The following is a 26247-nucleotide window of genomic DNA, read 5'->3' as shown; positions in this document are numbered from 1 at the left end:
TCAAAAAGTTCAAGAGCTTCTTCTGAAAAACATGGCTTGCTTCGCGCGAACCAGCACTGACGTTGGAAACTGTCGCCTTGAGCAGCACTCCATTCCGACAGGTAATGCGAGACCTATCTCTCAGAGACCACGTCGGCTGTCGCCAGCGCAGCGTGATGTCGTCAAGGCGATGATCAAGAATCTCATCGATGCCAAGATTGTGCAACCATCGCGCAGTCCGTGGGCATCACCCTTGGTTTTAGTCACGAAAAAGGACGGATCAAGATGAATGTGCGTCGACTACAGAAGGATCAACGCGGTCACTGAAGACACTTTCTACCCCTTTCCGCGAATTGAGGACGCCTCGCAGACTCTGACGGGTAGCAAGTTCTTCTCTGTCATGAACCTGGTCTCTGGTTTTTATCAAATTTCCATGCGGCCAGAAGATGTCGAGGAAACGGCCTTTGTTACTCCGTGACGCCTGTATGAGTTCTTGAGGATGCCATTTGGACTCAAGGGTGCTCGGTTTACCTGTCAGCGTGCGGTAGACACTATCATCGAGAATGCCAAGTACGACTACGTACTTGTCTACATGGACGATTGTGTTGTCTACAGCAAGACATTTGACGAGCATGTCACGCACCTGCAAAACATTTTTTCAAGGTTCGACAAAGCGAACCTTAAGTTCAAGCCACAACAGTGTTTTTTCTTTTGTACGTCAGTCCAGTATCTTGGACACATTCTCACGAAGCATGGAGTTTTACCGGACCCGTCCAAGTTGGCACCTGTCCATAGGTTTCCGGCTCCCCGCAACATCCAGGAACTCCAATCCTTCATGGGCCTGACATCTTACTTCCGGAAGTTTATACCGAATTACAGTGTTCTTGCTGCTCCTTTGCGCGAACTTCTCAAGAAAGAAACAAGCTTCCCCTGGAATGAAGAACAAGATGCACCGTTTGGAGCTCTCAAGGATGCCCTGTGTGAACCACCTCTTATTAAGCTTTTTTCGGAAGACGTACGCTTTGGAGTCCAAGTACCGGCGCTTCCAAGCTTGGGCTGGGAGCATTGCTATTGCAAGAGGACGAAGACGGAAACTTCAGACCTGTAGTGTACTTGAGTCGCTTCCTCAAAGGTTCCGAGTCCAACTACACATCAACAGAGATGGAAGCTCTTGCCGTCAAGTGGGCTCTGGATGAGCTTCGCCCGTACCTCATAGGTGGTAAGTTTTAAGTTGTTACCGACCACCATGCTCTTTGCTGGGTGATGGGGGACAAGGAGGGGAACCAACGCTTACTGCGCTGGTCGCTCATCCTGCAGGAGTTCGATTTAGAGGTCATATACAAGTCAGGAGCTCTACACAGAGCGCCAGATTGCCTCTCCCGTAGTCCGCAGTCAACACGGGAGCTAGGTGACAAAGTTCTCTGTGTCACATCTCCGGCCTTCCTGCAACGGGTTGAGGATCTTTCACGTGACCAACATGAGGATTCATATTGCCAGGACGTTTTCAAACTTCTGGATGGAAGTGCTGGCACACGTAAACAGCAGACCCTATTGGAAAATTTCGATGATGGAAAGATGATGGAAAAGGCTCATACAAGCGTAACCGTAATATGGGACATCCTATACAAGCGAAACCTCGGCTCCAGTATAGTGGATTAAGGCGGAATGATACAGGTAGGCGGAACCATACAAGCGTGTCGTATTATGGGACGTCCTATACCAGCGTAGTGGATTATGGCGGAACCATGGAGGCGGACGGAACCATACATGCATAACGTAATATGGGACATCCTATACCAGCGAAAAGGCGATACCAGCATGGTGGAGCCGTATGGCTCCACCATGCTGGTTTCGCCTTGTCACTGTTGTACAGGGCGATTTAGTTTTAAGCTTTACGTATATGTTTAGAAAGGTCGTGAAAGCTAAATTAATGCGGTTTGTGCAGGCGAGTTATACGGCCAGGTGTACATAGTACAGGGACCTAATCGTAACAATCAGTCAGATAATTAAATACAATTTGTCAATTAACTTTTTAATTAGTGAAAATGAAAATATGGTTTCAATTAGAAACTTGCTGAGTCATTGAAAACCACAAAATCAACTCTTTCTGGAAGGATATAATGCAGGGGTAGCATTTTACGCATTCTGTAAAAACGCTTTATTTGGACGAGTTTCTAGGTTTCAGTTTCTTATCAGAGCTCATATGTCTGCGCCCACAGTCCTGTTCCCCAGGGGCTTAGACGCGCAACACATGTGCGCCTTGCTTCCCTCCATCCTACGAGGGAGGCGAGGGGTCGGCTTCGCACTGCGGCCACCGGGCAGCAGGACCGCAGGTGCAAAGATGCGCTCTGGTAAGAAACCGAAGTCTGGAAACGCGTCCAAATTGACCATTTTTTTAGAACGCCATAAAATGCTTCTCTTGTCTTAAATCTTCACAAAGAAAGTTGATTTAGTGTGTTTTGATGACGCTTAGCAAGTTTCTAATTGGAACCATGAATCTATTTTCACTGGTTAAAAATTTCAGGAACATACTATACTTAGAGAGAGGCTGAAGCGGTTTTGTATTTGAGAAAACACTTTTAAATCTTCTTCATATGACCTCCAGAATCTCAAATATCAAAATTATTTGGTAATTTTATGAATCGAGGCTGCATAGAGTCATTTTTAAAGCGCTGTGAAAGCACTTCCCTGGAGAGCGACGTCACAAAAGCAGCTTTCGGAATCTTTGCTCACGCATCTTCAGCACCTATCAAAGCTATGCACGCACGTGCTATTTTTAAAAGGGCAAAAAAATGTGTCCCGACTGGTGCCAATGCGAGAGAATATACCTAGAAAACTTGCGATTGGACGCGCGGCCCTTAAGCGACAAACGCTTCGCGGCCGAAAGGTCTTCTTACGATGTCACTATTGGTAGGAGGTTTTTTTTTGTGTTTTCTCACGTTTAGTTATATCTTTGTGGAAAACGAATGGGATATTTAGGTTTGCGGGATAAAACTACGCTAGAATGAACCTCCATCTAGTTTTCTGAAAGAAGTCTGGCACATCTCTGTAATAACCCGACTGAACATTACAAATTAGTCTTTTATACTATGCCGCCCTGGCCATGCAACTCACGTGCACAGACCGCGTAAATGTAGCTTTCATGGCTTTTTTAAAGTCTGTAAAACATACAAAAAAACACTCTCTAGAATGTCCCCCAATACGATACAATTGTATGGTTCCTTTCCCGCTTGCATTGTTCAAGAAAGACTTGTGGACATCCAGCGTTTCATTGGAATGCTGGATGTCAGCGAGTCTACATTAGTGAGTGGTTTCAAACAAACATGATGTTTGCACACCAGTAAGCTCTTATCCAAGGCTCACCAGGAGCACTAAGAGCAGAGGCAAAATGTCGTGACCTGGTAAATTTGGTTGCAGGTATTTATTTTTAGAAGAACTGCAAGCAGCAAAGCTTAACTTTGCTCAAAAGAAGATAATTAAAAATTCAATACTGAACAATGGTGTCCCTTGAGCTGTCAGACCAAACTCCCACTCTTGCCATTCAGGAGTTCCTAACTTGTGCGTAGAGGATCAGCACAACCCAGATTTGTGCTGCAAGCGCACCTGCAATATAAAAGTTGAATAAACATGAGATGAAATATGAGACGTTTAGAATACTCTGTAATGTGAAATTAGAGCACAGATCTTGAAGAGGAGTATGGGAGGGTATGCCCCTCCTCCCCCTCCCCTACTACTCTTCGGCTCCCTCTCATTTAGCGGGAAATTTCCCTGAATTTAGCGGGAAAATGTGCCCACTAAATTTAGCGGGTTAAGTTTTCCACTAAATTTAGCGCGGAAACCCCTCCCAGTTTCAGAATGAATGCAAAAATATATGCAGACTAGACCTTGTCCTCAACACAAATGACCTCAACACAAATGCAGATTTTCTGCTAAAAGTAGCGGGGAAAATGACGTCGCATGACCGTGTCATGTCATCCATAAAAAATTCAGTTTCTCAGCTAGACTTAGCGGAAATATTAACGTCACATGACCGCAACATTAATTCAATTTCCTGCACCGTTTAGTTGGGCGGTTACGCCGACAGCGACGCCGCAAAACGCGGAAACGGGCGCTAAGAGCTGCGCTAAAAAAACTAAATGCATCAGGTGAAATAAAGAGAAAATTAGAAAAGAAAAAGAAAAGAGAATCTAAGATCAGGTTCTCAGATCCTTTCTTTTGTCCGTTCTCAAATGTTTTGATTTCAAGAAATGTTTATATCTTTATTCATACCCAGAGAACCCCTCCCAGTTTCAGCATGAATGCAATAAATCAATGCAGACTAGACCTTGTAAACTATAATGCACATGAAAATGAATGTTCACCATATAGTCATGTATGAGCCGGTGGCTCAGATCTCTAAATACATTTGTATTGAGGAACATTCTTGAATAAAACTTCTAGGCTTCGAATTCGACAGTTTGTATTTCCACAAGGAACACTGTATGGCACTGATTTTTTTTGTGACACATCAGAAACAGCACAGCAGTGTCATCCTTGCCAACCTAACAAGAATTTGTATTTTTTTTTTTTTTGTTTTAGCATGGCATGTGCTATTCTAATGATTATACAGCCTCCTTTAACAAAATTTCCTTTGTAGAGATTTCTATTGGTTCTTATTTAACTCGCACGACAGATTCGGTACGTATTCGGCATCAACAGTTTTATATATTAATGTAATAGGGAAAGACAAGATGTATGGTCTTGAGTACGGCTCAACAAGCACAGATGTTGAGAAAAGTACTGAAGAAAACTCAAATGTCAAAATAAAAATAAGCTGGAATGTGGATACAATTAAGGACATGGTCATAAATACAGTAGCAGATTCAATATGAAGAATACGTGTTAGACGCACACTCAAAGAAACCTGCTGCATCTATATTCATTCAAATTATTTCGCAGAACCCAGCGCTGCAGTCTCGGGTGCGAGTTCGCTGAATGAGTCCACTGAAAATGAGTGCAGACGGAAAAAGCAGTTTGATCTGCGAAAATGAGCACTACATAGGCAAGTGACATGTCATTGTTACTGTTACAGTGCCGAATGTTTCAAACTGCCAGTCGCATCATTCTGCGAGTTCCATCCATATATTACAGGGTTTGGCTCTCTCGAATGCTTGGCGAGAAAAATGATGAACTGGAAATGTCTAGCGTAGTTCTAGAAAAACTACTTCCAGAATCCTAACTCAGCATCGTAAAGAATATAAAAAGTTTCTAGAGAGAAGGTTAGTGCAGGAGTTGAATAAACTAAATACTTAGTTTTGCGAAACCATCTTGCCGTAGTAAACGTATAAAGTTCCCCTAGGTAGAGCTAGTCATTACGGATGATTGTGCCCATTGCATACCATAAAAATTTAATTTGCGACCTACAATATTTACAGTCTCAACCAACTCTGAATAAGTGGAACACTTGGCACTAAAGATTGGTCTCACCATGACTGTCTGCAAACATCCACATAATAATTTCCATAAACCTATGCATTTCAAGAAAATATTTGGAGCGAGCTGTTCAAACTGCCATAACACTTTTTAACACTAATAGAAAGCCTGTAGTGGGCCACAACTTAAGCAGTTTTTCCTTCATTATGAAGGGCAATAACAAATATGTGAACCTTAAAACTAGGCCTGCACTGAATTGCTTTCTTAAGTTGAACGTGCTACGCTCGGTTCAATATATTATCTTTGCAGAGCGGACAATGTGCAAGTTCCCATTTTTTTATATTTCACATCTCCCGGCTGCTGGGTGGGCTAGGTACATAAGATTGATGACACCAACGTAACACAATGATTATTTTAAGAATTTGCTTGGGTATAGCACTAGCGAAGCCATCTGCGGGAAGTTATTTCTGTGACTCCGTCAAACCTACACCCGTGGGCTTTAAGTTCACATGTGAATCATGTCTTCAGACGCCTTTTTGTAATTGGAACTCCATCCAACCCGAGATTTGAATGCTTTTTTGCATTTTAGGCTCAGTAGTGCTTTTGCTGTTTCACTTCAAGAATAGGTAAGAACGCTTATTTCGAGTAGCATACCTAACACTTGGTGGCATGAGGACTCCCTTGTCGTGATGCTAATCGAAAGTCACAGGCAGGGAGATACTGTGATGCTCTTGTTGCTGGGATTACCTCCCCCATGGTCCTGGCCGGACCACAGAAGAAGATCGAGTCCAAGCTTGTGGCCACTAGGATCTCCAGATCTTGAGGCAACCAAGTAGCTGGAAATAAAAACAAATCACAATCAAGTACTTGGCAGAGCTACATTAGAATGGCTAGCATATTCTTTCGTGATCAGCACATAGATCCTTTTGTTTTTATACTTTGTACTTGTACCTATTAAAAAACTGCTCCTTCACAGCCACAGTCATAGGCACACCCCAGGACAAGGCCACACAGGCCTTGAAATGATGGATACCGAATTAAGGCGAATGATCAAATGCATTCATTTAACCCTCTTTCACCCCAACCTGGGAGATTTCTGTCAAATATTCACATTTAACTCTAAAGACTATAAAAAACAAACTACTACTGCAATGCAGAGCTGTATAGTGGGAGAGTTTAGCCAGTGGGTGTGGTGACAAAGGTGCCGGAGAGGAGGAAAGGGAGGAGAGCGCCGAAGGAGGGAGAGAGAAGGCAGCAAAAAGGAGAAGACCGCTATTTTGACGCAACGCTGTTGGCGCGGAGCACTGTTGAGGCTATGTGCCGTCTGCTACTGGCTTATTTCATTTTTGCCTTTATAAAAGTTTGCGTTTAAACATGGAGAAACTTCTTTCTTTAGGTTATTAAGCCACCGAGGAATAACACTATATTATTTTATTGCCAGAGCCTGCCAAATAAAAGCAAAGGGCAGGTGTCTGGATAGAAAGAGTTTAGTTGGCGCACCAAGAGGCTAACCAATAAAAATTGGTACCACCCTGCACAAAATGCCTAAAAAGCGTGCATCTGTACTTGACACTAACAGCGGCACACACTATCTATTTTACTGACTAAAGGGTGCTAGATCACTATTTTCAGCTAACTAGTCAAACTAGATATTCTTGCCAACTTGCTTTTTAGGAAAATTTTTAAATTTAAAAGAACTATTAAGACAACGGCTAAAAAAAAGCAATGGCAAAACCAACAATCGAATTCACCTGCTCTCCAGTAGCACGACATCTATAGAAGGCAGACCTGAAGAATGAGCAAGCAGTCTAAAAAAGAGTATGTCCCATGTATAATTTGTTTTCATGCTGCCAAGCAAGTGCTGGAAAGAGGTTTCACGACATCAACAAAATTTCTTGCAATCAGTTGAGAACAAGTTAGAGCAGTGAACTTGTCCTTGCCCATGGCATAACGTTTTAGTGTTGCCCATGGAAACTCAAATAAATTTGTAAATAAAAACAAAAAAGACTAACCTTCATAAAAAAATCTAACTTTCGCAAAGAAAAGTTATCTTGAACAAAATATGCGGGATACAGTTGTACAGCATCCATTTGTATGCTGAATTAATTTTGAGGCAAATCTGCGACAATGAAAAGAAAGCGCCGGAGTACAATTAAGGGAAAGACAGAAAGGATGCATACCTACAACAAAAAAATTTAGAACGACCACGGGCAGGAACCTCTGGTGAGGCTCTTGGAGTGACTCCCTGCAATGGGCCTGCGCAGACCAGAGAACAAGATCGGTCAGAGCTTGCAGCCATAAGGTGCTTCATACCATGAAGTTCCAGAAGTAGCTGCAATTGGAAGCAAAGTGCATTTCATTTCTCTGCAGAATGGAGAGTTTAATAGCTAGTATGCATTCATAAGGTGATACAGTCACGAATGCAGATTTCTCAATGCAGCACTATATCACCAAATTGTTAACCGTGCCGGGCAACACTAAAAACCGAGAGCATTATTCCAAACTATCTCAGTTTAAAGTTAACCACGGCAGAAGCTGCAAGCCATGTGACCATCTAGTTGGATGCCATGGTACGTCGAGCTTACAATCATGTGTCACACTGTTTTCGCTGCAATGGCTTGTAGTGTCAAAAGTGGTCCAGCTTAAAGAGATGCAAAGTATAGACGTTTGTGAGTGGGGCCCTGACCTAGTCTTGAGCTACATTGCGAGGAAGGATGTTTCAACCGGGATGTTTGCTGCCTGTATCCACACGACCAGCTTGTGCACAGCGATTGCTCGAGCCGAGTACATGTCTTCGACAGTGCCATTATTTGACAAGCAGTTTTATGAATGTTAAACATGACTGACTCACAGAGAGACTGCATCTCAACGACTAATGACTTGGGATACCCAACTGAATACTGATATATTAACTAAATGCAAAACAATTACCTGGCAGGCATTAAATTTTTCAACAGGGTGGGTCGACTCCGCATCAAGTTGAAGGAGTCCATGCGTCAGGCACGTAGCCAGGATTTTGTTTCAGAGGGGGCCCACTCATGACAAAATGCTGTATGAGGAGAAGGGGGGAGAGGAGGACACATGCAAAATGGAAGATTTCGGAGGGGGAGGGGCAAGGGGGGGCCCGGGCCCGGGCCCCATGGGCCTCCCCCTGGCTACGTGCCTGCGATGCGTAATAGGACAATACAAACAAAAATATGCCTTAGAATTCCTTTTGCACCCCCAAAATGATGTGTTTTTGAAGCTAAGGTACACAGTATTCTTGATTCAGAAAGTGCCTCAGCTGTACAAATGCATATGCAGTAAGGGCACTCGCCAAGCCTACTCTCCTCAGCTCTGTGCAGGTTAAGCCAAGTTAGAGTATAGAGGTACACGCTCACTGATAGCATGAGAAAGGCAGGGAGAAGTCTCCGTTGTTCCACCACCAGCCCGTCTGCTACCTTCGATGACGTTTCAGCGCCTCATGAGCCTGGAGCAAGCACATCTGTCCAAAGTGGGGTGAAAAGCACAAGCACGTGCTGGAGGACGCCCAGCCATTCTCTTTTTGTCATCGGCTATTCTACATATTTTAGTATGACATATTTTTAAGTGAGAAAAAGTATTGCAAATATGCAGTCCAACTTTGACCATAATACAGAAGTCTGATAAAGATAACAGTTGCCATTCACCATTTTCCAAATAAGTGCTCCCACCTATCGGAACATCTACACATGTGGTGCGTGAGTGAGTTCAGGACTGAGACGCTAGAAAATGAAGCGCTCACAAGGCTTGTCTGGCCCTTCCAACCATGCGGGTACATTCATCGCAAATCCCAGATTTTTAGACAAAATGATTTAGAATAAGCAAATCTTGTCTACGCCCGAGGTAGAACATTGAATTGTGATTCCCCCATATTGTGCCAACCATCCTTCAACCTGCGGTACCACCTGCTAATGAACTATGTTGTGCTGCGGCACGCGTCCATGCTGCCTGCTTGAGAAGAAAACCACTGCTCGTGTTGAAGACGACATCCCACAATGTACAGGCAACAATGTTTAACGAACTACAACAAAATTGATATCATTCAATAGACACAGATAGGCTTACAAAGTGTCGACACCATGATTGTTGTTGTTGGTTTTACTCCTGCATACAAACATAAGTGACTTCATCTTTCCTCCGATGTACAGTAAAACCCCCTTATCTTCGTGGCCCCAATTTCTTCTCGAATCGGTCACAGAGGACATAATCACAGCCACTGAATTCTGCAAAATCAAAGGCCGCGAAAATTAAAGGTTTGCCAACATTAAAGAGTTTACTGTTCTTCCGTGTGTCACATAATGTTAACATTTCAAGGAGGCTGAAGGTATTGGTTTAAGGAAAAATTGACCTATGAAAAAAAAATGCCCTTCTCCAGGTTAGGCACGCGAGGTTCTTTTGCACTACCTATAAGGCGGCAAGTTTGTTTCGGCAGAGCTTTTGGTAAAACGGAGTCACAAAAGTAGCTATAATTGGCATCAACTATTTTGTGCTGCATCATAAAGCTAGAGTAGATTCCACAGTGCTTCGGCACAGCGCTGTTTGTTGCGAGAGCATATGTGGTTTATTGTTGCATCCCATTTGCATGATCTAGAGAAACTAGCGCTGACACAGTTGGAGCACTCCACAAAAAACAGCCGACTGTGGAAACATTGAGAGATGCACACATGCAAACTGTGCATTTCTTAAAAACGGATTCGAGCAAAGGTAAAAACAATATGTATACTTACGGCGGCCATACTTGCCTTTCCCAAGCATGACCACTTTTCCCTCGGTAGCACCATCCAGTAAGCACCAGCAACACGCCCATGAGACGCCGCCGACTCCTGGATTGAATGACGACCCGCCTGATGTCTTGGAAGGAGATCCGGAACACTGCTTTAGGCCAGATGTTTTATCTGGTGGGGCAGGGACTAAAAGTAAAAATAAACAAATTTATCTGAAGTGCTACATTCCTATAGCATAAACTCTAGAATAGCAGTATTTTTTTTTTTTTGAGGTCAGTGATGCATTTTAATTAAACACAAATGGTTGGTTTATAACTTTATATGAGCAGCCCCTATATAACTTTATATGATGAACCAGCAGCCCCTATTTTCCTTAAGTGTAACGGAGTGTCTAACGTTACGTCCGACGGAACCCGAAATAAAAATTAAAGTTACGCCCATCGTAACTGTCAAGCATTCGAGTTGCGTCCGACGTAACCCAAAATAAAAATTAAAGTTACCGTATTTACTCGAAAATAGGTCGAACCCTATATTTATTGGATCCACCAAGAACAAAAAAAAAAAAAAAAAAATCAAATATAGGTCGATTTTTTTTTTTTTTTTTTTTTAAGAACGGGAAATTTTGGGCAAAAGAAAGAAAAAAACCTTTATTTACATCACTCTCAGCTAAATCACGGGGCGATGCCAAAAACTTCATCACCGTCAGAACTTCTGGACATGTCATTGTCGTCCCAAGCTTCGTCAGCTGGGTAGACATCCTCGCAAATTCGCAGCAATACTTCACTGACACCGTTGTAAAATGACGACAGGAAACGAAAGAAGGTGCGAAGCGACGGAAGACAAACTACAAAGACGCAAGCAAAGCCGCCGTGTCGCCATGAGCAACACGCGAGCCGAGCCGCCTCAAGCAACTAACAAAAATATTTTTTTTTTTTTTTTTTTTTTTTTGTGCGCGTTTGCGAGGATGGAGGGTAAAGTGCATGGCGCATCGCGTTCCTCTCCTTACCCGTTGCCCAGCAAGGGGAACGCTAGAGGCGCAATGTCGAAATCCGACGCCCGACCGGCCACCGCGGGCGCCGAGCCATTTCGGCAACCAAAAGCTTTTTGAAACAAGAAGCGGCGCGGCTCTACGGCAACGCCGGCTCGGTGACTCGATAGCTTCATGCCTGCGGTAGGGTCGCAAAATTTGGTCGCGAATGTAGGTGTCGAAATTCTTTAGTAACAATTTCCGAGAAGAAGAAAAAAAAAAGAAGAAGAAAAAAAAAAAGAAAGAAAAGGTCGACTTATATTTGAATAAACACGGCAGTCAGCCGCGCGACGAGACACACATTATGAAAGCGATTGGTGCGAGCGACCGAGGCGATGAGCGACGTTTTCTAGAAGCCCAAGAATTGAGCGGCGCAAGCAGCGAGAGTGAGAAATCTTCGGTGCTCGGCGCCGGCACTCGTAGCTTCTCGCCGTCGCTCGTCTCGTTGATCGCTATATTGCTTACATGCCGTTCAGAAAGGCGCTCTAAGTGCTTACCATTGCATTGGGACCAGCCTCGCATCCAACCGTAACCAGTCTTGACTTTTTTTTAAAGCCGCCGAGGTAGAAGTTAACATCGTACATGCATCGTTTTCAAGCATGGCTCCTCGTTCATTGCTCGATTTATATTTTCCGTAAATGACAAACCGCAATGAAGCACAATTATTCTAGTTCAAAATTGTTACGAACACTTGGCACGCATGCTTACACTGTAGCGCACCTAACGTAATTTAAAAGTAGAACGAAAACGGGACCAGATTCGCTTACCGCTTCACGGAGACAGACGTCTTCGGATCCTAGGCCTCACGGCCGAACTGGGAAGTCGCTGCGGTCCGGCGATCGGACGAGTCGAGCCGGCCTGACACAGGTTGACCACGCCTGGTTGAACTATGAGAGGCGCCGTCGAGTTGAGAGCCAGAGACGCAGTAGAAACGGACCGTAAAACATCTGTCCCCCAAAACGCAGAACGAGCCAGCGATGCCAAAACCGCCAAAACCACTACGTCGCCATCTCCGCGACGACCGGAAGCGTGGAAGCCGGGAAGTCAGAAAAGGCGCGACAGCGGAAGCCACTGGGCGGAAGCTTTACGTTTCGGTTTCGCTTTTCTCCGACACCGGGTTTGCGGCTGGTAGCGACGACGCGAGGGGCCACGAAAAGACGCCGAGTTGGCCGAGTACGAGTCACGGCCCACGATACGAGCAACGGGCCGTTTGCCGCTGTCGACCGGCGATGCGGTATCCGCGGCTTGGTGTCACGATCGGTTTGTTGCCGTGCACGCTGACTCAAAGCTCGAAGTTACGCAGTTCCGTTCCGGCACCAGCCGCACCACGTTTTCCGGTGCATCGCACGTGGAGGCCTTTCGACGCATTTAGTGACCGTAAAGATGGTGCCCGCTGTCTTCGGTGATGTAGAAGAAGTTGCGAGACGGAAGAAGCATCGAAACCAAGGCGTTTAGGACTCCAGGCCGGGCCGCCGGTTCACTCTGAACGAGAGGCGACATGTGTGCGCACGCTTTGAGGAAGCCTCCGCGTTTCGCCGCGCCAGAACTCGCCGATCGCGACTGTACCCCGAGTCCGAGAGGCTCTTGCGCAGCCGGGAACGGCACCGAGGTAGGAGCTGCTCGTTCTGCGCTACCATGCAGTGCTCAACAGTGCTCGGGGCTCTCGGTGTCGTTCGTGCTTGCACCGATGTCTTTGTGACCCCTTCGGACACGCAAGTCGTACTTCGCAAAGGTTTGGACGGGGCCGCCCACACCGAGCAGCTCCGCTATATTCTGCTTAGTTATGATCACAATAAAAGCTTGCGTTTGTTCTCGGGAAAAAAATTGCGGGACCGCTCTCCGCGCCGCCGACGAGATTGGCCGCCTCCATGTTCTCAGCTGTTCACTCGCTCCCGCAGCGAGCGCCTTCCGATAATCCTCCCCGTTCCAAAATGCGATCCGGTCTCCGTTTACATGGGCTGAATGAATGCGCACTCGACATCTCGATCCACCTCTGTCTAGCGACTTTAATGCGATGCGCTTTGCGCATTATGCCGTTTACATGACCGCATATGGAATGCGGCAACTAAATTCAATACGACTAAGTCGCATTCATGTAAACGCGGCTTATGTTCTTTTTCGACATGTATGGTGTATGTAACGATACCGGTGGTGAACGATGGACGTTATGTTGGAAGATGGCGGTCGTCTTTCTGCATGTATGATTTGGATATAACGGTGGTGGTGTGGTATAAGCGTTTTTTGTTGGAAAGATGGCGGTCGCCTACGTCATCGGCCGCAAAATCATACCAGCACACCGAATAATATCGGCAAGCAAACTGGCTGCCAGTATAGACAGACCCGGAGCCATAGCGGTGCCGGTATCTCCAGTTATGCAGAAAGCCGAACCAAACTAGCTGCATACATAATAACAAGAAAGTATGATGGTGTCATACCCGAACTGTACAAGCAGCAGGTTTGTTTCTTGTACGTTTTTCCAATAGGGGAGGCGAGCACAGTACAAGTTCGTCATTCATGACGGAGTCCTTTACCGGAGGGATCGAGGCCCCATCAATCAACGTTTTTTGGTCTGCCTTCTTGACTCGAAGAGAGCCGAAGTTTTGTGCGAATTCCACGGAGGAAAGTACGGCGCACACATGGGCATCAGACGCGCCTTCGAAGCTATTCGCACAAAATATTTCTGGCCGAAACTCTTCAGGTACGTGAAGAACTTTGTCACGCATTGCGACCTCTGCCAACATATGAGGATGTCATCTGTGGCACCTCTTGGACTGCTGCAACCGATTGAAGTCCACTCCCCGTTTCACGCGGTAGGGCTAGATATCGTTGTACCATTTAATACATCTCGAGGCTACAAATACATCATCGTCGCCATCGGCTACCTCGCGAAATTTGTTGAGTCCAAGCCTGTGCAGAACATTGAAGCGGTTACGGTACAGAAATTCATCGAGCGTCGAATCATTTTAAAGCGCAGTTGTCCAGCAGTGATTATCACTGATCGCGGCACTCAGATGATGGCAAGCTCAACTTCGGCGTACCTTCAACAGGTGGCATCTGGCGCTCGCCTACGACAGCGTACCATCCTGCTGCGAACGGCCTCTACGAGCGGGCGAACAAGACGCTCAAGCAGATGATCAGTTTGACAACAGCCGGAGGCGACAAGTGGGCTGACGTCTTTCCCTCCGTTGTGTTCTGCTATAATACCGGATTCCAGGACACCGTTCGTCAGTCAACTTTTCTCCTAGTCTACGGCCGTGACCCTGTGCTCCCCCTTGATGTCCTTTATGGACGCCAGGAGCTCGCTGAACTACGTGATGCATCGGACGATTCAGTCGTTGTCCACGAGAGACAGAACCAAGCTCAGAAACTGGCCGCTAAGCACATCAAGCTCGCTCAACAAAAACAAAAGAGCTACTTCGACAGGGGACGCAAGGACATCACCTTCGAGAACAGCCAGCTCGTGTTGCTAAAGACACCACCCGTGGGGCTCAAGGCAACACGAAGGTTCATTGGCTCCCACCGAATTGTGAGCCGGCTGTCTCCTGTGAACTACGAGATTGAACTCATGGACGGTAATGGCCGCGATGTAGTGCACGTGGAGGAACTGAAGCCGTATTTTACACCAATCGCTGAACTTGCACAGCCACTACCCGATGACTGAACTTTTGGAATTTATAGTGCGTGCACATGTTCTAGCGTGCCTTCTCATTTAGCATTTTGTATGTACATATTCATTCACTCTCGTGTATATCTCATAGCGCGGTATTTGTTTAATGTTGTTTTGTTTTTGTCTCATGAAAGCGCACTGTCGGGTCGACAGTTTCTAGAACCCCGGCATGTGACGAGCCGCAAAAGACGACTCGCGCGGCTCGTGCGAGCTCCGGTGCCGCGCGTGCGAGCGCGAGAGAAGTAGATCAAAAGAAAAAAGCAGTTCTGCATGAAATCTCGGAGGTTGACGTGTCTTTCCTGAGCTCGGAGCCCTTTTCTCTTCTTCCTTCTTCTTCTTCTCCCACAAAACACGTTTTGTGGCCACCTTCTATTCACGAAAAGGTGGCCACAAAACGTGTTTTTGCGAAACGCAGGGTGAATAAGGAAGTCAGTATTCTACCTGCCGTTCTGACATTATTTCAAACAGATAATTGCAGACGACTGTCGGTAAGATTGCGGGAAACTTATTCTCCGGGCTGCCAGGAGATAGGCACTCCCTAATTCTAGAGGTTATCCGGAAGAGTACCCGTAGTAGCACGGACAATGATCACGAGGAAGGTTGCAGCGCACTTCCGTTGAAAATACAAGACTTGAAATATGTAATCCCAGGTATATGCCGACACGGGCACTGCAGAAACACTTAAACACAAAAACTTCGAAGAACGTGATCCGTGAAGATTCAACACGATGTAGCACACGCTGTCATTTGCCGGACCGAACACTAAACGATTCACAAGAATGTCTTGAGCCTTTTTGGAGGAAATCGATACGGGTATGAGTTTTCGAACGAGATACCATTTACGACAGAAGCGAAATCCACAGCGGGCCTGCACCCCGCAGGCCGCATCACGCGCGAAACTAGGTCCGGTCCGCGCAGGCATTCCGGGTTTGTCAACGGCTAATGCGTCATCCGTCAAACCACGTGATCACGCCTCTGCCGGTACCGGCGGACAGGGAGCGGATTCAAGCGATAAAAAGTATACAATTCATTGGTACGGCGAGTACGCACCGTCTACCACGCCTTCAGCTTAGGGAGAGAGTGAAATAGAGAGAAGGAGTAGAAAGGAAGCAGGCCAGAACGGGGGTGCGCTTGCAAAGGCTAATCTTCAGGGGGCATCTCAATAATGAACGATTGTCGCTTGTACCCAAGGTTGAGAGTGCAGTGGATGTTATGCGTGGCCTTGGGCTTTAGGCAGGTCTCGTGCTCTGCCTTATCACCAGCTCCGAGAGTGTAGTCACGTGACCCTAACCGGAAACACGATTGGCCCAAAAACACGCAAAGCCTCTACCCTGCTGTCAATACCAATTGAACAGGGTAGCTCTTTGAAGGCCAGCTTTTGAACTTCTAAAGAGGCTGTAAAGCCTAGGTTGCCTTCATATGCGCTTCGCATAGAGTGATGCCAACTGCCTGTTTTCTTTTCCCACACCCTCTTCCACCGCCATTTTGTTCCTCTCATCGTTTCCCCGTGGGCCGGAAAGTTGCCTTTGTGTCCATCGGTCCTACCATCCGAAGGGGAAAATGCTAATCCTCCCTCCGCGGGTTCCGCAGAGCTGCTCCGAACTTGTGAGAGAAGGTGCTTGTTTCCGGGAGCGTTATAAGCAGCACGGATTACCGCCGAGAAACAAAATGGCTGCTGGTTTGTCGGCGGGTGGTTTTACAAAGGGTGGCATCACCCTAGCAAAGCGCACATGAAGGCGCCCTAGTCCAGCCCAAAAGTGATTCTAAACGCTTTTTAAATAAATTTAAAATTATTTGCACATTGTTATCTTCGCGTTTTTAAACTTTCCAATTTTTTTACACAAAGAGTTACTCATAAAAGAAGACACCACGGACAGCACGTCGTCCGGCTTTCAACACACGACGAATCGCCGACGCTCGCAGACAGAAGGTTGCGATGCTGCGCGAACGGTTTCAGGAAGATGCTGCGTAGGGGTACGCCGGGCGTAATGACTTCGCGACCGTTCGAAGGGCAAAGGATTCGCGACGACAATGTAGCGTCTTGCAACTTCTGTAAGCTAATGGGCCTCAAGAGTCCAACGCTCAGATTTCCGCAGAGCGAGCGCGGCCGGCCAGATCGAGGCGCAGTATGCTCTCGCGTCGCGATTGCTTCGTTGTTGCTCAGCCTACACTGATAACATGTGCACTGGTAGTCGAAGCAGCCCTCTCGAGACTTCATTCGTCCAATAGACACTTTATAGCGCGATAGACTCGTAAAACCGAGAGCAGAAGTCACTTCAGTTGCGGTGTAAGCGGCGGCATTATGTTTGTTGACACCTGCGTCGAGAATGACGAAATAGGCACAGAAACATTGAATATAAAAAATAGAGCACGCAGAAAGAAAGACAAACGTGGCAGGGGCACGGACGACGGAGAGGACGCTGACGCTACGTAATGCATATACATACAAAATATATTGGAAACAACAAGCGTAATTAAATCTAAAGGATGGAATTAAGCTGTCAATGCTGAGGTAAGGCAGTGCCAAGGAAGAGCAGCAGGCGAAAAAACTGCAATAGTCCTGTAGGCTGCTAAGGAGGTATTCGTGACCGGGGTTATAATTTAAAGCAGCGGCGACATACGCCCCATGAAGTTGGCTAAGTAAAATTCTCGCTTGAGCGAGCACATGAATGACTCTTTTCCACTTCCTTACCTCCGCAATGCAAAAAAGAAAGTCGCGGTTCTACAGCCTAGCCGACATAAATATCGATAAGCCATAGGCCATGGCGGTACAATATTGAACAGCCTATACCAAGATATCACCAATATTGAAAAACTCTTGGCTTTGACAGTTTAATATTAACCAGCTTAAGCCAGCGTATATTCAATATCGGAAAGCCATTGGCACTGACAGTCCAATATTGTACAGGTTATGCGGCGTTTATCCAATATTGGAAAGCTATTGGGTTTGACAGTCCAATATTGGACAGCTTATGTCGGCGTATAGCCAATATCAGAAAGCCAGTGGCTCCGACAGTCCAATATTGGACAACTTATGCCGGCGTATATCCAATATTGGAAAGCTACTGGCTTTGACAGTCCAATGTTGACCAGCCTATGCCAACGTATCACCAATATTGTAGAACTATTGCCTTTGATAGTCCATTATTGTCCAATGAGATTCCAATATTGGGAAACATATGGTCACTTGGGCCATTGTTGGGCCATTCTTTGCCACACCAAATCCAATGTTGGCCCAATACTGTGTGCTGCCTGGGGAGCTTCCTTCTCTTTCCGCCAGCCTTTCGTGTACTAAAGTGCAAAGAGTTTACTGCACTGGACGGGTGCTGTGTGCTCCAGTCGAATAGGACATTAGTAAGAAGTTTCACGAGGCTTAAAATCCGTTTTTTGAGCCTTACACTGGAAAAGAGAGGATGTAGGTGCGCACGCCCTGGCGAGCGAGATTATTTCCAACTGCTCACAGGACACCGCCGCACCTCGCCGCGCGAGACCGCCCCAACCACGGCCGAACCCTGAGGCTGAGAGTCTCTAGCACAAGCGCGGAGGTAGGTACCGTTCGCTCGGCGGAACCAGTTCCTATATAGACTCCCTACGGGAGCCAGAGTTGTGTGTTCATCCCCGTAGCGCCGGCATTCCTACACGGCATGTTGATCCTGCTCCTAACGTGACTGAATTCTGCAAATATCGGCGCCACACGTTTGAGGCGCGCTCAAAAGCAGAGGAACGTACGCTGGGACGCGGGCAACGTTTACTTTCTTGCACGGCATTTGTGTCTGCTCCTCACGTGATCGGATCTCGGCGAATAGCGACGCGGCGGCACGTGGAAAACAGACGTGCAACTCTGGCTCCCGTAAGGAGCCTATAGACCTTTTCCACAAGGGCGCCGCCATCTTGAATTGTCGTCACTTCCAGTATGGGCGACGAAAAAAAAGTAAAACGTTTCAACCTGTAACTAGTACAAAAATAGAGGCGAGCCAAAACGAGAATGTGTGACGGTTAGGCTTATATCCTAAATGTCTTTAATTGGCGTGGCAACGGAAAAGTTACGTTTTCGCCCATACTGGAAGTGACGTCAATTCAAGATGGCGGCGCCCTTGTGGAAAAGGTCTACACAGGAACTCTAAGGGCTCGGAGCTTTCAGCACCACCTGTGCTTGCTATGGAGACTTTGAAAGCTACCTCCAACATTGAAGTCGTGAATCACAGGGCCTACACGGGGGCCGCCCCTACCGAGCAGCTCAGCTGTATTCCGCTCACTTATGGCAATAAAAGCTTGTGTTGGTTCTCAGAAGATAAATGCGGGCAACACCCAGGACCACGTCCTATGATGCTTCCTGCCGATAAGAATGACCGCCCCCTAATTGTCAGCAGTTCACCCGCTCCTGCAATGAGCGCTTTCCTACTATTCTCTGTATGAATGCATATTCAGTCTTAATCCACCACTGTCTAGGGCAGGGGGCTCACCTTTATTCGAGTGTGGGAGCCAGATAGTGAACCCCCAAAGGAAGAGGGCCAACGAAGGCGGGGGGGGGGGGGGCATTTTGCTTTTTGGGGTAAACAAAAAAACAAACAAGCAGCACTGATGTTTCACGGTGCAAAGCAGCTTACTGTCCCAGTGACCCTTTAGAGATTTTTTAGACAGAGAACCTTATGCTTTCTGCTTTTTGTAAGCTCATCGTTTTGCCCTCTTTGGTTTTTGTTTGCATACACGACTACTTTGGGCCCACACCTTGTCATAAAAAGAGTTAAAACACCAACCTACCAGAGTACTGGCAGTTTTCAATAGAACGAGAACTCACTAGGCACAACAGGCATAGAAAAAATATTTCAAGCAGCCGTTTCTGCTTTTGGACAATTTCTGTAGCAGCATTATAAGAAAAATTTGTGTATTTTATAGGTACTGTTTGAGAGCTAGAAGCCCGGGCTCATGGCTTTTTCTTTGGCCGTCGCTCCTGCTGTGCAACCGTTGACGCAGCCGAGGTGCCTCCATGAGCAAAAAGCTTGCACTCGTATGCCCAGTAAATGTATTGCCATTCTGCTGGACTTACATAAGCCTGAGAAGCAAGTATTTAAACAAAATAATACACGGTCAAAAAAAGAAAGAAATACATAACAGTGAAAAATCCGTATACAGAGCAGACCTCCTTTTTAAGCGGAAATGAATTGACATGATATAAGAAAAAGAAATTCTTTATAGCGCATGCGGCGCTCGAGGGCTGGATCCCAGAAAGTCGTCTCTGAGCCCCTGACGCCCTATGCTACATCGCGGTACCAAGCGGAACCAAGGGACCAAATGTTTTCTGCTGCGTAGGTCACTGACAAATCGCAGCAGATGGATTGTTTTGGTTCCTCGGTCACACTTGGTCACGTTGTGTGGCCTAGGGCCCCTGGTCTAGAGACTTGAGTGGAATGCAGAGCCCGAACGGTGTATGCTATTTACATGAACGCCTTAAATGCGATAATCGGAGTCGACGCATTCACTGCTATAATGGGGTGCTCCTTATGTCCTTATACACATAGTTAGTTGTACAGTCAATTACAAATGTTTCTGGACCACGGGAGCGTTAACCGATATTTTTTGCTGCGCCCTCTGCTGTCGAGACCGGCTCTTGGCGGATGTGCATCCTTCTATAGTCGGAGGGATGGAGATTTTTCAGCTTCCGGCAGCCGCGTTGCGATTCTCAATAACTTGCCGTGTGGTGCTGCTTCGGAAGCATTCGTGCCTAGCTGCGCCAAAGATTTGCACGAAGTAGCGCTGGCCTGGCAGGCAGCGCCTCTTAATCAGCGGGACAGGAGGATTAGCCGATCTTGGAAGATTACACGGCGGCACGCGCCGCTTTTGCGGTAACACACTTCACTAACCTCCGACCTGAAGACTGATTTCTTTATTCACACTAAAAAAAACACATAAGCATTACAGTGAACGGTAAAATTACCGTTCACTGTAATTATTTGTTCCAGGCATCGCAGCGTACTCGTCGAACGATGCCACCAACTCAGGTCAAGCACGGAGTCTCCCACTTTTTTCTTATGCTGCATTTACACTGGCATTCAAATCGCAAGTGCAAAGGGGGTTCCCTTGTTTTTGTCATCAGATCTACATGAACTGCCTCGCAAATGCGGTTGAACCACCAATGTGAATGAAGCATTATTGCCACCCTTAGGGCTTCGGCCGTGCTACCGGCCTTTTGTGCTCAAGAATGCCTTTCAACAACCGGCAAACCACTTCGTGTTTATTCAGCATAATACCCACTTCTTGCTATTTTTCAAAATTCAAAGTAAACAATTATCGCACATCAGAAAGCTTGAATGGCTTGGCTCCTGGTATCTTACAATATTCAGCAATATTCTCGGCGCGACACGCCCTTAATGTGTATGGCTTTTCTATTTTCGAGTGCACCTCACGGTAACACTGTCGCAAGGGTCAAAAGTGTTGTGTGATAATCAGTCATATTTTTAGCTTGGATCCCGTGCACAGCTTGGCGCGGATACTTTCGAAGCGGCAATACAGGGCACATTATAGAGAATCGCACCGCGGCTGCCGAAAATGAAAGAATCGACACCTATGCAAGTATGGAAGGACGCAGATGCACGAAGCGCCAGTCTCGACACGCCATCAGAGGGCGTAGGAAATGCATATCGGCTACCGCTCCCGTGGTCCAGAAAATTTTGTCCCCGACTGTGCATAAATGAAGTTTTCACTCTTCAACAGATCATGCTTGCATTCGTGACAATGTGATGACGGGATTCGAATATAACGGGATATAAATGGCGAGTTCACCCCGATGTCAAAAACATTATACTGGATTTTTCCATAAAGAAGATGCACAGGGAAGTAGGACCACGGCAGAGGCTAAATACTGAACATCTGACATCTCAAACCAACACCCATGCTGTGACGGACGACATTTGCAAGGGCTCTGAATTCTGACCATCTGGGGCCGCTTGCTAGAAAGTCTTGACTCAAGTCTTGGCTCAAGTCTTGACTCAGGCGCCTGGCGGTCTCGGCTGCGACCGTGACTGAGACCAAGACGGAACCAGCACGGTCTCCGGCGCGGTCTTGGCAAAGTCCGGACTTGAGTCTGGCACCAAGACCGCCAAGAACGGAGTGAGCAGTACCTAGAAAGGGAATCTAGGGAAAACTGAAGAAATACTGAAGAAAACAAAGGGTGCGTTCCAAATCTACTCGAATGGATCCGAGTTACCCTGGCAGTTCTTGTCACGTGACAACAAAAATCGAGTAATGCCGGACGCGGGTACGTTTTCGATCGCAAAGCTACAAAACCTTCACCCTAGAGTGAGACCGAGTATATTTTGGAACACGGCCGAAGATTCCGGACGAGGAAGTGACGAGTTGTGCCCTCCTGTACAATAAAAAAGCGACGGCGACGCGAGGCGGCAAGCGAGAGATTGTCTGCTTCTGCTACGCTACGATCGGTTAGGGCAAAGAGAAACGACGATAGTCGCAAAACTGCGGCACATGTCTTGTACATACCGTGGTTTCGTGCAAAATGGAAGAAAGGAAAAAAAAAGTCAGCGATGCTCGGTTTTGGGTAGAGTTTAGTGCGCACCAACGCTGTCATATTGCTTCGTATCGCGATCGTCTGTCACCACCGTCGTCGACGTCCCGTGCGTACGCCGAATTAAGTTGTCTACAGAAATGCCTGCGTGTCCTTAGACGCCCAATTTTTAAAGAAAAAAATTGCACTGGACGTATTTTCTCGGAAGCATTTGCAATAAAAGTTAATAATTATGTTTCGATCATTAAGTTAGCAGACGACCGTCGGCGTTTGCTGCACACAGGCATGAATGTCGCCGGTCCATCACGGATGCCTCCCAAGGTAAAGAAATCAAATTGGTCCGAAGATGATAAGTTTCAATTGGTTTACGAAATTGAGAAACGCAAACGTGTAATTAAGAACAAATTTAACAACAATATTACAAAAGCTGCTAAAAGAAAAGCATGGCAGGAGATCGCATCCGTGATGAATTCGCGGCATCCATCGACGCTGCGCACTGTACCGCAGCTCAAAAAGCAGTGGCCAAACTTGAAATCTCGTAGCCGCGCTGAACTGACCCTCTCGAAGAAGGCACAGTCCACGACCGGTGAGTTTACTATACATATGTTTTTATTGCACATAAAAATGAAGGGCACATTGTGTCTAAGAAATTTTTGTTTCACTTTCTCATTTTCTTGGCTAAATTATAGAAGCAATTAAGATATCAATTTATTAATTCAATCAAATCGAAACAATGAATGTGCTTGCTGCAATTAGACAAAATTTAATGCCCAATCAAAGTATAAAGAGAACCTTGTCTTCCACAGGCGCAAAGCGCAACAACTACCAACTGAGGCCGCTGGCTGAAGCTGTGCTGGCGGTCATCGGTACCACTAGCCCCAACCTTTTGGGTATTGAAGGAGGCATCGACACCGACCAGTGAGCTGTCATGTTACTGCTATTTGTGCGAGGTCTAGCCTGTTGAGATTCACACGATTGGGGTTTCTACTAGCAAAGCTAATATTGTATTCATAATCATATCTGGGGTTCGCAAGTACTAAATACTGGGCCATTCAAAGAAACGTTCAGGTGTGTTCTCTCCAGAGCAAGAAAGAACCGTGCAGATCCAAGAACTTAAAACTTTGAGCCATGTTACTTGAAGTTAAAGTCGGGCTAGGCATGTCAATGAAAGGCCACTGTACTCATGAATGATGATAATAATAAGAATATAAATGATAATAATAATAGTAATTATTGGATCAGGAGAGCCACAGCTCTGCAGAAAGGCAACAACCCGTACAAGATACGCCCGCAATGCCACACCTAGCGATGGTGATTATGGGATGATGTAAGATCGCGACCAAATCTTGTGAGATGAAAGATTAAAATGGTGGTGATTATGAGCCGACATGTACAAGGGGAGGACGACACAGTTTTCTGAGCATCGCAAGCGCCGTTGGCCGAGTCTTGAAGGTTTGTGAAAGAAAACTGATAGCAGACTTAGGCTGGTACACTGCTGAAATGGTAGATGGTATATCTTAAAAAGGTGTGCAATGCGAACAAGGCAAAGGTGATTGTGTTTCTACTACACCACCATTACAAAATACGTTATACTCTCACGATTTCAATCTACTCCAGGAAGCCATGAATTTTGTTTGATTTATCATAAATTTATCTAAATAATGATGCAAGATAAAAATATAATTCGCCTTATGAATGGCTTCACATACATAATACACAGAAGATATTTCATGCTTTCCTTTACATAGGCCTACTGATCATAACCAGGTATGCTACAGACAAAACACTCGTGAAATGTAAGTTTATTTATCCCTCAAAAATGTTCATTGTTGTGGGCCCGGCAAACAGCACATGATGACTCAAAACAAAATTCAATTTGTACATCGGATCAAGAAGTTGTCTAGTGTGAACTATTAAACGGGGACACATGAACAATGAAAACGGGCACTGCGCCACAGTTTTTATAGCAACTTGTGCGGAAGTTGTCATTTGCCCATGCTATGCCCATGCCACTTTAATTCAATGCCGTTGTCCTGTAATTCATATTTTTTTTCTTGCAGCCCTTTTTTTTAGTGCACTTCTTACCGAACACCAGCGCATTGCAGAGGGAACACCCATGGACCTGTTGCTTCTCCGCAATGCACCGGTGCTCAGTGTATGCCATGCTGCCACATCACAGTGTCTGTCCAAGTTGCTGTGAAAATTTCCGCATGAGCCCCGTTGACTGCGCTTATCACCGAGCGCCGGTGCATTGTGGCGAAGCAACAGCTCCATGGGTGTTCCCTCTGGAGTGCACCGGTGCTCGGAAAGAAGCACACTAAACAAAAGGGCTCCAAGAACAAAATTATGATTTACAGGAAAACGGCATTCGGTTTAAGTGGCATATGGATACACTAAAAACATAGCGGGACAACCAAACTTAGAAAATTTGTTTGAATTAACCAGAAGTATAATATCCGAGTTTGAATTATCTCAACACTACCGTATACAGGCTAGACGTTTATGAAGTCAGGCCAAACTATGACAAGCAGCAAAACAAATACATTGTTTTATGTTGAAAACTCTACAGCTACGTAGACCCAAGGGTCATGAACATAAAGCTTGGACCTCATTTTCTTCAGGTCCGTTGTATTGAGATGGCAAGTCAAATGAATGAAGGCACAAAGCTGAGACACTCTGTTACATAAACATATTTGTGCGACATTAGTGCTCTCAAATCTCGCTCATTTTGTAGGTAGCATTCACTGACACAGCTGAGTTCGCTGCGGCTGAGCACATGCTGACGTCAAGCTTTTGCAACACTTCCAACATGCACACTGCATACCATACGAAATATCTTTTCTGGAATAAACCCACCCTGAAAGGGTGAACAGTATTGATAAATAAAAGAAATCAGAAGTAATCCTGAGCACTCAGTTCAAACATGGTGTACAGTGAGTACAATTTATTAAGCACCGACCAGTAGACACTACCACTAAATTTGGAATCACCCTGAGCACATCTGCTACTCAACATTGGAGTCTTTTTGACATAAAACAGAATTGTAGGGACAAGCAACCAGAAATATGTAGCCGGCATCAACACTGCACTCTGGATCTGTATGAAGCCAGCTGCCTTCACAACTAATAGCCTCAACAGCCAAGATCGGGCTTGACCTGCACACTGTAGACTCGCTCTACTAAAGCCCACATACTTTCACAACTAATAGCAGCAATGTCGGAGAGCTGAGGAGTCGAGCTGGTTCCACATGCACACAAAAAGCATGAATGAAATACAAATAAGGGTGTTCTCAAATTATGTACAAAAGTGACAAGACTGCCATTCTTGCGTATTTTCCTTAGGGCCAGCACAGCGCCAGTCAGCGTGCAGCCAACCACTAACGAGGTGGGAGGAAGGGGCCTCATCTATGAGGTCGACGTGGACCCCGGCGTCACCTTGCTCGAGGTGCCGCAATTCGATGACACCCAAGACTACGAGCCTCCGGACTGGCCGCTGGACGAGGATGAGGCACCCGTGGAGCCTGGTGCAGAAGCTGCGCTGCTACGTCGGGAGGGGCCTCCTCCTGTGGCAGGGGGACCGCCTGAGGCAGCAGCTGCTGCTGAAGGGCGCCCGGCACCACTGGACCAGCGGGGACCACCTCGTCCACAACCGGTCTGGAGGCCCAGCACACCACCCGCAGGCTCGGCAGCCAGCACACGGGCTGCAGACAAACAGTTTTATAGAGACATCCTGGAGCAACAACACGAGAACATTAAGTTAGAACGGCAGTGCCTCCTTGCCAAACTGACGGCGACGGAAGAGCAGGCAAGGGCATCGGAAGAGCAGACAAGGGCAGCAAGGGCAGCCTGCGAGGCTGCCGAAATGATGAAAAAGGCAGCAAACTTCTATATTGAACAGG

Source organism: Ixodes scapularis, unplaced genomic scaffold, assembly GCF_016920785.2.
Source record: "Ixodes scapularis isolate PalLabHiFi unplaced genomic scaffold, ASM1692078v2 ptg001275l_1___fragment_3__unscaffolded, whole genome shotgun sequence".
NCBI lineage: Eukaryota > Metazoa > Arthropoda > Arachnida > Ixodida > Ixodidae > Ixodes > Ixodes scapularis.
Note: the sequence above shows the minus strand (reverse complement) of the source record.